Source organism: Pinus tabuliformis, chromosome 9 (genome assembly GCF_031772625.1).
Source record: "Pinus tabuliformis cultivar Carrire ecotype Pingquan chromosome 9, CPIR1, whole genome shotgun sequence".
NCBI lineage: Eukaryota > Viridiplantae > Streptophyta > Pinopsida > Pinales > Pinaceae > Pinus > Pinus tabuliformis.
Window position 1 is genome coordinate 1,517,067,895 of NC_142307.1, and position 11,751 is coordinate 1,517,079,645.

Below are 11,751 nucleotides of genomic sequence, written 5' to 3' on the forward strand. Positions count from 1 at the left end.
ATGCATGACCAACACACACTGCCCATCAAGTCCAAGGGGTGAACCATGCTCTAATACCACTCTGTAACCACCTCCTCCCACATTTATCCATGTTAATCGGTTCGTTGGGGTAAACATGTGACACGAGGATCCTATGATGTGATTCAACTCCCCGTGTATAGTTAAGGAAGTGGAACTAACCAAACCAAACCATTCTGACCTTCCACACATGCTACATAACCTCCAGGAGCCAACCAACCTTTCCAGGTGATCAACCCTTGAGACAAATTGTCATTTCACTGACCTAGACCCCAGCCGCTCCCATGAAAATCAATCCATGTGATTGAGGCCTTCCAGATGCTCCCACAGTAAGGGCATGCCACCAACTATGGAATTTTTGAGCTAGTTCTGAGCGAGCAACCCTGCCACTACCCAGAACTTCGGGAAACATTAAAAAATGATAAATAACATTGAAACAAATGTGTTTACGAAGACACTTGATCAATGACTTGACTGGACCCATACTAGCCATGACAAACATTTCGTCAGACATGTCACAAATATGTAATCCACATGTCATAACAACATATCTGAGCATAGGGGTCTCATATTTATCTGAGAATCATAAGGAAGCACTGATGTTGTATCACAATAGGTGTAACATAATATGTTAGGTCATATATTCGTTATTCATTCATTTTCAAATCAAAACATGATGAGAGCCACACATCAAGTTTGTCAGAAAACATACTCATAACCAACATAAATAACAAGGATATAACAACCATAAAAACCACATATGAACATGTATATTTACCCAAAAAATACAGGAGGGAAAACATATCTTATTAACATATGCAAAATGAAACCAGGTTTGGGACTATCACATAGCACCTAACCATAGATTGTTTGAACCAAATATTTATTTTAGTGAATCACCGCTATGTCATATTCCAAGCATGAATGTGGGATCTCATAAAACAACTCAAGCAAAACCAAACTAGGGCTTCCAGAGGACAAACCACCTTAACCCTCAACTAGTGATTCCACCTCATGGTTAGACATCACTAACCATCACCAACTTGGTCTCTACCCAAATTGTCCAAGGCCCTAGAGTATTTGTTCCAACCAAGGCTTCTGGGACTAGTAACTCAACCCAAAATTGTTGTTGGGCTTCCAGAGAATTTGTCCAACTAGGGCTTCCTAGGGCTTCCAGAACTAGTAACTCAACCCACCAAGGGCTTCCAGAGTGTTTTTCCAACTAAGGCTTCCAGGATCGGTAACTGAACCCAAGATTTTACAGGGCTTTTAGGGTATTTTTTCAACCAAGGCTTCCGAGAACTAGTAACTCAACCCACAACCATAAGGAACATGAGAACCGACCAGAATACATAATGAAAGACCCCCACAACACCATGGCTATCTAGGAAATGGAAAGGCTATGAAAATAAACTATCAATCCAGACAATCCTCCATGCCAATGATATATCATGACCAAGAAACCACATGCATGTGTCATGCATACCAAACTAGAAAGGAAATCATACATGCAACTTGGTACCTGCAAGAAAAACCCATTGTAGTCATTGATCCTGATGTCCTATTAAACTTTATTACTCTTCCTTTTCCTTCTTGCTCCAAATCCCAAGTATGCCACACTCCTCCAAGAGTGCTCCAATAAAACTGTAAGTGTCCAAGAGTACGAGCGAGAGAGAGAAGATTAGAGAGATCCAAGGTAAAATTGGCAAAAGTCTGAACTCACAAAAAACCATGAACTGATCCTCAGAAGCCTTTTTATTAATGAGGCCTCTATTTTCTTTAATTATCCATTATTTTCCTCCTCACATGAAACCTGTCACTTTTCACCTTCCTTTTCTCCTAATTTCCATTATTTTCATAAATAAAATGCCAATTAATGCCATTTTGTCTTTCCAAAGCCTTTGTCATTTTATTTGCCAATTTCCATATCCATTAATTAATCACAAGTCATCCCCCTCACTATGTTTTTTCCCAACATTCAACTCGGAATACATGTCCCATGGCCATGCTTATTATTTTTCCTTTATGGATGTTTGGTGAGGGTTGTTATAGCTAAAGGACCAAGAAGGGATCCGAAATGGAAAAGTGTGAGATCAACAGAGTAAAAGAGAGAAATGCATCTGAACACGACTCAAATATGGATCACACAAATAGAACCATGAATAAAAGCCAAAAGGATACACAAGACTCATGGATAACAATCAAACCTTGAACAATAGCAAAGCGACCATTTTTTCTAAGTGTGACAATTGAAATGACACATTACGACACTTAGAAAACAAGTTACGAAGGGTGTGACGACTATGAACAAAAGGTGTGATAACCTGTAGAAATGTATTTGGTGCATATTATATTAATATGTAAGACCATCTAATGTAGAAAAGTGCACAAGAACTAACTTTTGTGATGTGCAAATTTGTGACACATGCAGGAGTGAAAACAACAAAAGTGACACTTGCGACAGGAGGAAAACATGAAGTTAACACTTGCAAAATGCAAATGACCTTGAAAGCGACACATGCTAGACTGAATATAACATGATTATAACACTTATTAAAGTGAAAGTGAGCAAAAGTGATAATCACGGACATAAAAGCAACACATGTGAAAGTGATGGTGTGCAAAAGTGACAGTTGAGAAAACTCACTGAAATAGATGTACAAATAGAATCAAAGTGAGGGAGATTTCCAACAAAAGTGCACTGACTTTTGACGTGAGTTGAACATCACCCAGGAACTTTCTTGATAGACAATGTTGTTCCTATTTAAGCTTTCATAAAGAAAGCATGCTCATGAGTTCAACTAGGACTGTGCATGTTTGAGAAAGTGACTTTGAATGTTTGAACTTTGAGAAGAAGAATTAAATGATTTGCAAAACATCATTCAACCTTGAAGGTACCTTAAAGTGAAAGACCATGAGATCCTTAGTAGGCTCCAATTCATGTGTGGGAAAACTTTTGGAGGGTGTTGATCATAGTGTCAATAAGACTATATTCAAAGTTTATGATATGCATACACCCTAGTTACTAAAATAATTTCCATATTGTTAGAAGCTTTCAGAAGAAAATTGTGTATGGGATTTTTCATGTCCAACATTTCGAGTGGATGCTTCACCCATCATCAATGAGTTTTCTAGTCCCTGATGATGGGTGGAGTGTCCACCCGAAATGTTGGACATTTAAAATCCCATACACAATTTTCTTGCAAAAGCTTCTAACAATATGAATAATTATGAAAACCTACATACTCTTATTTTCTGTATTTCTATATGTTTAATCTTGTTTCATTTAAAATGTTTATTTTATACAATTTGAAATAACGATTTCCATGGTGGTTATGGATTTCTTTCAAACCCTTAAATATTTCATTTTGTACTAACCTCAATGGTAGGCTATGGTTCATGTATAATTGGTTCATCTTAGATTAATTACTAAGTTTATAGAGAAAGGCACGCTAAAGAATAAGATTGTGTTATTTCTAGAGATACTTTAAACAATTCAATTAAAATTCATGTGTGGTAGTAGTGGAGGAAAATTATCCCTGCTAATAATTACATTTTCATATTTTATTCTTACTATAATATGTTGCAAGAGATATATCTTCCAACTTACATTGTTACTTAGTTGCATTTTCATTCTTTTATTTATTATCACTCTCACCAAGCATGGATATTGCATTGAGTTTGTAGTGAAATTTATATTAATTTAGAGTTGACTGGAAATATTTGTAGATTTTCTATAGCTTTATTTTTCATATTGAAATATAATATTTTTTAACAATATTTTAAATTATTTTTTTGCAATCTGATTGGCCATCAAATTTAACATGTTATTTCTCAATGCATAGGTTAATGAGCTAGAAGTACACAAAAGTACAAGGTTCACATCACCATCACCATCTGCAGGAGTACCAAGGTTGCAAGGGTATAGTTGTCGTTGCGAGGCCTTGTAGTTGGTCTTTTCTCCTGAAGCTACTGCCAGGAACGTGCAAAAGGTATGCATGAATGGGTTTCTTTCAAGATGGATTAACCTCAGTTCTTTTTGTTTCTCCATGTGTAATAGGTCAGGATAGATATTCAGTTCATTATAATCAAATAATGGTAATACAGACTCTAGTTTTATATTGCCCAAGGCTATGGAGTCCTGAAAGGTTTTTCTCATTAATTCATTCTGATAGATCTCAATTTTCTTAAGCGTTAAATAGAAATAGAAGTGTTACGTACGAATCACAATCTTTGTTCACACAACACACACCTCCCATGCATTCTCGCCCTACAGAAGCACTGGTGATAGTAAATTTTTGGATATAAAATTTGATTACTTTATTTATGTTTTTCAATGTATTAATGAAATCCAAGTATTCATTTGATTTTTTTAAATAAAATCATTCTCCAAATTTTATAAATTAAATTTTGTAATTGGTTGAAATTACTTTGATCTGGTTTTATTGCAGTTGGGTATACAAATTTCTTTTCAATATTTATTAGGGCTGTAAAATCATCAAAAAATACTGAATATTTAAATGGGCATTTTCATTACTCATTCTTTGCTTGCTTTGGCATTACACTCATTAATCTTATTTTGGTGACTATGGCATGCAAAATCATATCATATAGTTACAAGGAATACACTATTATTTTCTTCTCATTTTTTCGGCATTATCATTAAATATGGATAGTGTACAATTAAATGTAGCGTTAATATATCATTAAAATATAAAAAAACATACATTAAAGTTTTAGATATATATATATATATATATATATAATATGATAATGAATTCAAATATCTTTATTTATTTATAAATAATTTATTATTTTATATTTGAGTTAATTTTATATATATAATTTTATATATTTATATAATTTATTAATTTATATTTATTTTATTAAAATGTATTATATTAATAAAAATATAATGGTGGACAAAAATAAATGTGAATGAGTTAATATTTCAACTGGAAACAAAGTTGTTTATCGCTGTAAAAAATGCATAATTACAATTAACAAAATGCCTCAAATTACCAATGAGTAAAAACAAATTTAATCGAATTCTAAACCTTGGCAATAACTTGAATTCAATATTTTTACTTTAATGTAACTATATTTAAATTAAGCAGCAAAGACTAACTACTATATAGCATTTGTTATATTATATTATTGTAAATTAATTCAAATTGCATTTTTCCCTCATATTTATAATAAAATTCAATATTAAAAAATCAATTATCCTCTATATATAGAGTTAGGAATTAACATTCTTATGTGATCGATTAATTGAATTTTCATTTTATTAATGGTATCTTATTATTACAAGATCGATCAAAATCTCAAGTCAACATATTTATTAGTAACGTTAGTGTTTTTGTGTATTAAGATTCCGAATCAAATGTAAAACACATCATTTGAAAGTATTTTACAAAATCCTATATTGACAGGCTTTACAAATATTCCTGTGACATAAAACTTTACAAATAAGTTTTCCTCACATATAGAAACCAAAAGAAAGCTCCAAATATTAAAATAAAGTTATTTAAATGGAATATAACTTTTTCAATATTGTTAAATTCACTAAATGTTTAAATATTTGATTTATATCTCATCTCTTAAATCTCATGAAATTCTTTGTGACATTTACTTTAATGTTATATATAGAGGTTTCTTTCATATTTTTTCATCATACTATGTAACAATTTATAAACTTAATAATGTTTAAATTTAATACTAAATATAAATAGGTAGGCATATAAATAAATAAACATAATATAATTAGTATAATTTATTAATAAAGTGGTTGATATATATTGATCAATATCATTTTTTATTTTTTAAAAATAGTTGTATTGATTTTTATAAAAAATATGTGAAATAACATTGATCGATATATATCAACTATTTTATTAATATAGGTGTGCTAGTTGATGGCGACATTTCTGAGTAGGTTCTATATACCATGGTTGACTATGGTTGAATTCGGTTTACAATGGCTAGATATGATAAAGTTATCATTGAGAAGTGTGTATTATGGTCAACAAACAATTAATTATGGGTTGGTTATGATTAACCATGTTGACTATTATTAAATGAAGGTTTGACCATGGTTGGCCATGTTGACCATTATTGAATGACGATTTAACCATGTTTAATCATGCTTGGCTATCTTGACCATGGTTGACCATGCTATCTATGTTTGAGTATGATTTAGCATCAATGACCATGGTTGATTATGTTTGATTGATTAGGATCGTGATTATGTTTGAGCTTGAATTATTATGGTTAAAATCTGGTAAATCTTTGGTGGAGAAGGATAGATTATGGTCAACAAATGGTTAACTATGGGTGACCATGGTTGTCTATGTTAAACTAAAGAAGTTGATGTAGATTATAATTGACTATGGTTGATTTTGACCATATTTCACCATGTTGAGCATGGGTGAAAATGGTTTACCATGGTTGAACAAGTTAAAAATGGTTGACCATGGTTTGACCATTTTTCCCATGGTTCACCTTGGTTGGCTATATTTAAATATGAGAAAGGTATGGTTGACCATGATTGTAATTATTTAACTATAGTTGACTATTATTGATTATGGTTGACCGTGTTAGCCATGTTTGACAATCCTTGACCATCAAAACCATAACTGACCTTGGTTTAATGATGTTTAACCATGGCTAACCATAGATGAACATGGTAGTGCATGTGGAACATATTTTTCCATTGTTTGACCATATTAACCATGATTGACCATGGTTGACCATCTATGGCCATGGTCAATGAATGTTGACCATGTTGTCCATGGTCGACTATGCTTAACTAGGGTTAACCCTTGATGAAGATGCTAAACTATGGATGAGCTTATTTTACCATGGTTGAACAAGGCTGATCATGGTTAGACTTGTTAACATTGTTTAACCATGATTCATCTAGTTTCACAATGTTTGAGTATAGTCAAGGTATGATTCACAATGGGCACACATGGTTGATTATGGGTCTACTTAGTTTACTAGAGTTGTTAATGTTTACATATAGATGTTCATGGTTGACCATGGCTAACCATGATGCCTATGTTGACTATGGATGACCATGTTTATCCATTATTGACCATGTTGACTACAGTTGACTATGCTTGAGCATGGATGATCATGGTCATCTAAATGTAAATCATGGTTGATTTAGTTAAACATGGTTAACTATGGTTGACAATGATTTTGTTCATCACATTTCGATGTCGATATTTATTCATCACACTGCAACATCATTTTTTTCCGATTGTGATGACATATGTTGTTCATCATATTGCAATGGCGTATGTTGTTCATCATTTTATGACATCATTAGTTATTCGTCACATTGCAATGACATCTATTTTTCATCCCATTGTTATGACATGTATTCTTCATCACATTGTGATGACATCTATTAGTTGTCACTTTATGACGGTGTCTCTTATTTACCATATTGTAATGATGTCTATTTTTCACCATAATATGGCATTTTGTCTTCTTCATTTCATAACTTTGTTTGTTGTTCATCACAATTTGATGTCATTTGTTGTTTGATATAGAAAACATTTTTTGTTGTTCGTCATAATGCAATGTCATTTTTTGTTTATCACATTCCAAGTCATTTGTTCTGCATCACAATGCAACATTTTTTTTTTCGTGAGTATGACATAAATTTTTGTTCGTCATATTACGATGTCATAATGTGACTACATGTGTTGTTCTTCACTTTATGACATCAATTTTTTTTGTCACACTGCAACGCCATGTTTTCTTGTTAGTGTTTAGCTATAGATGATTATGGTCGACCTTGGCTGACCCTGAAAGCCATGGTGACATCATTTATTTTTTATCACATTTCAAAGTTGCAATATGGCATCATTTACCTATAAATCACTGGTCGACCATGATTGAGCATGGTACCCATGTTGACAATGGTTGACCATGTTTGACCATATTGGTCATAGTTTACCATGTTGGCCATAGTTGTCCATATTGTATACAGTTGACTATGTTTAACCATAAATGACAATGATTAATCATAGCCATACCTCTTCGCTTTAGATATTTTCCGCAAATATTAATCCTAATCCATTATGTAATTAATTTAGATGTTTAGACTTTGCAATAGTTAAATAATTATATAATTTTTCTTTTCCATAATTTTATCATGGTTTCATTATCACAAAATAACACTAAGAAAAATATTAAATAATAAAGATGGAAAAAATTATTTTCGTAGCAAAGCTTTCACAATTAACCTTTTCTTAATTATTTATATCATTATAATAAAAATATGAGATATATTTCCTCAATATATATAGATTTTAAGAAACGATTGAATGTATTTTATCATTGCATAGCTACCAAAAAAATTGACAACCCTTTCATAAAATATAGGATGAAGTGCGAAGCTCACAAGAATCTGACTACAGTTTCCTCTAATCCACAATCATTGTGGGCTTACCTTTAACAACGTTTGATGGAATGACAACTGAATGAATGAATATCTGAGCCTTCTTCCCACATAAAAATATAACCGCTTCGCTGTAAACCTGTGATTTAAGAGTTTCCAACTGTACGTCAACGAAACATGTACAAATAATTCCTTAAAAGAGTTCCAAAACTCTCTAGGGCAAAAGCACAATTTTTTTATAAAATATTTAAGTTATAATAAATATCAATAATATAAATTGGATTTGAATATTAAATGAATTAAACATATAAAATAACTAAACGCGCAAAAAAAAGTATAGGGCAAGAGTAAAAACTTAGCTCTTTACGCATTATTAGTGGATATTAGGTGGTAGATTGGTAATTGAGTTATGATAGATTTTTCACTGAGTAAAAAAATTACATTTCAAAAATGTCTATTAAGATTTTCAATGAAATATTATTTTTTACTTTATCATAAATATTTTTAATTTAGATAAAAACTTTGTTTCAATATCGTAACTTACTATTACCACATGTTCAAAAAACAACTACAATATTATAACTTACTACTATCACATGTTAAAAAAACTATAACTTACCCTGACATTTTTTAATTAATTTATTTATTAAAAACCAAAAATAACAAAACCATTTTTAAACGAATCTCAAACTTTTAATAACCTTACTAAAATTATTTTTAAATATTAATATGAAATTTTAATCAATACAATCCACCTCCTATTTATTAATAATTAAATTAAATTTCTTACAATCTCTTTTGAAAATATATACATAACGATAAGTAATTTTAAAATAATAAAACAAGCGAATACAATCCACCTCTTTATTAATAATTAAATTAAATCTCTTAAAATCTCTTTTGAAAATATATACATAATGATAAGTAATTTTAAAATAATAAAACAAGCGATTTGAAAGGCGTAAAATTCGGCATCATGAAAGATCCGGTGGTGTGCGGAATTGCCGCGACACGTTCTCTGCCGTATCTAATGGACAACAAAACGTGTCTCTTCCTACAGCTCTCCCACGGGCACGGCTTGAGCGGTTTGTCGATTACTTTTACAGACGCCTTCGATGCGCCAATAACTGCGAATTGGTTATATGTGGCCCGCCTTATTTCCAATGTTATATGATATTTAATGTTTGATATTCATGGTAATTCTAGGGAGGTTTTATGTGTATATTTATATGGAGTCATTTATTGAGTGGAGGAATTGTCACACTGAAAAATGTCGGAATTTGGTAAAAGAAAATCAAAATTTTTTGTAGATGCAGTGTTTGAATCATGCTTTTGATGGTGGAAATAGATTCAGCACCATCAAAAATTTCTAGAACACTTAAAATTATGAATTTTAACAGCGTTTACTTGGATTTACAAAAATCCTTACCAGAGTTTTCAAAATATGACTGGAATTTTTATAACTTTCAAAGCAAAAAAACATAGTTGTTAGACTACGGCTATACCGTTATTCATACATACATGAACATACAACCCAGATAGTTTCCCATTAATGCACCCCACTATACATATGCCCATGGCTTACCTTCGAACCCGGGACAAGTGAGAGCCCTCCCATAACGATGTGTGAGGAATTTCCTGCTACCACCAAACCAATAGCGTCACACCCCAAATTCTTTTTTCGTGAATTGCCCAATGTGCGGCATCGGCCAAACACCCAACTTTTTCATTTGTTAACGTGTTTTCCGAACTACGCCTAACATTCATCTCATTAACCATTTTAAACATTTAATGTGCGGAATAACATTAAATAAACATTCAACAACAGAAGACACATCAATATATGCAAGTAAGAATTATATTATTAATTCTGTTTTACAGCAACCAGGAGAAAAGCCTCAACTGGCGTTTATACAATTTTTCACCATTCGGCTGTAGTGCAGCTCGAGCATTGGCCGCTGCACCATTCAGCCTCACCCACGAGTTCACCAACTCGTTTCTATCGTTCAGCTTGGGCTCTTCTGTCCGCGAGTCGTGTCACCCATTTTGCCTTCGGGCACACCTCCCTACCACACCTTGCACCATTCACCGTTTACCTCTACACAACCGCTGCCCACCACAACCACCATTTGCTACTGCACGACAGCTGCCCGCCGCAACCGTCGTTCCACCCGTAGCACCCACGCCTCGAGTTGCCCTGTCGCAACCTTCGCACAACCGCCTCACCCGGCGAGTGCTCCTACCTCGAGTCGCCTGCTCGCGGCCTCACCATCAAATGCTGCGACCAGTTTTATCACCCGTCGTGTGAGCGCATCTCATCCTCCACAAAGTGGTTCCTCACCGCAAAACTCCTTTGTGAGATGCTCGCACTTCGACTTTCCTTTCCAAACTCTCAAATCCTCCGATATATATATGTTTGGCTCGTCGGGTGGGGGATTCGGCCAAAGGCCAAGCCGACCCACCGTTCATGTTTTTAACATTATGTTTCTCCATCGGCTCGGGGTAGGGCGCCCGCACCCGGGATTGCCCACCCGCCTATAAACTTCACAGTGCCAACAATTAGCCACATTTCCACCACACGACTTCATGTTTGCCTCTCACTCGCCAGCTCGTCACCTTCGTCGGGCGTGCGCCCACTCACCAAGTCGCATGCCCAACTTGCCGCCGTTCGCCAAGTCGCCCGTCGCTCGCTCTCCATTTCCTCGGTTAAACACACCCGGTGGGTGCGCCCAAATGCCATAACAACCTGTGGGTGCTACATTCTCCCCCACCTAAGGTAATTGTCATCCTTGGCAATCCGGCTATCCTTCGTAGCTTCCTGTCGTACTTCACAATCTTTCGCTTCCATCTCCAAAGTGAGTCCTCCGTTTCCTGGCTCTCTTCCTCCGGTGCATCCTTACATCTGATAAGAAATTCCCGTCTTATGTGGCTCCCAATTCCTGTTGTTCGAAGATCCAAAATCTTCTCCAACTCAAGGTTTGGTCTATCAACAATCATGGCTGGTCCCCTCGATGGTTCCACTCTGTCTAGATGTTCTGCATCAAGTCGACATTTCTTCAAATGACTGATATGGAAAATAGGATGTTTCATATGCATGTGGCGCGGAAGCTCCAGCTCGTAGGCAACCTCTCCCACTCGCTTCTTAACCCAAAATGGCCCCTCATACTTCCTTGTCAAAGATCTCACAGTCCCCTTAGGTGGCTGAAACTGATCTCTGGTAATCCTGAGAAAAACCATATCTCCCACACTGAAGTGTGCATCCCGCCTATCCTTATCTTCCCATTTCTTCATTCTCCTTGCAGCTTCGTGCAAGCGCA

General features: G+C 34.3%; 1 pseudogene; it reads right to left on the reverse strand.

Moving 5' to 3' along the window:
- The window catches only part of LOC149154357 (uncharacterized), a 57,421-nt pseudogene extending 46,289 nt beyond the window's left edge, over positions 1-11,132 (reverse strand).
- Positions 11,133-11,751: the final 619 nt, after the last annotated feature.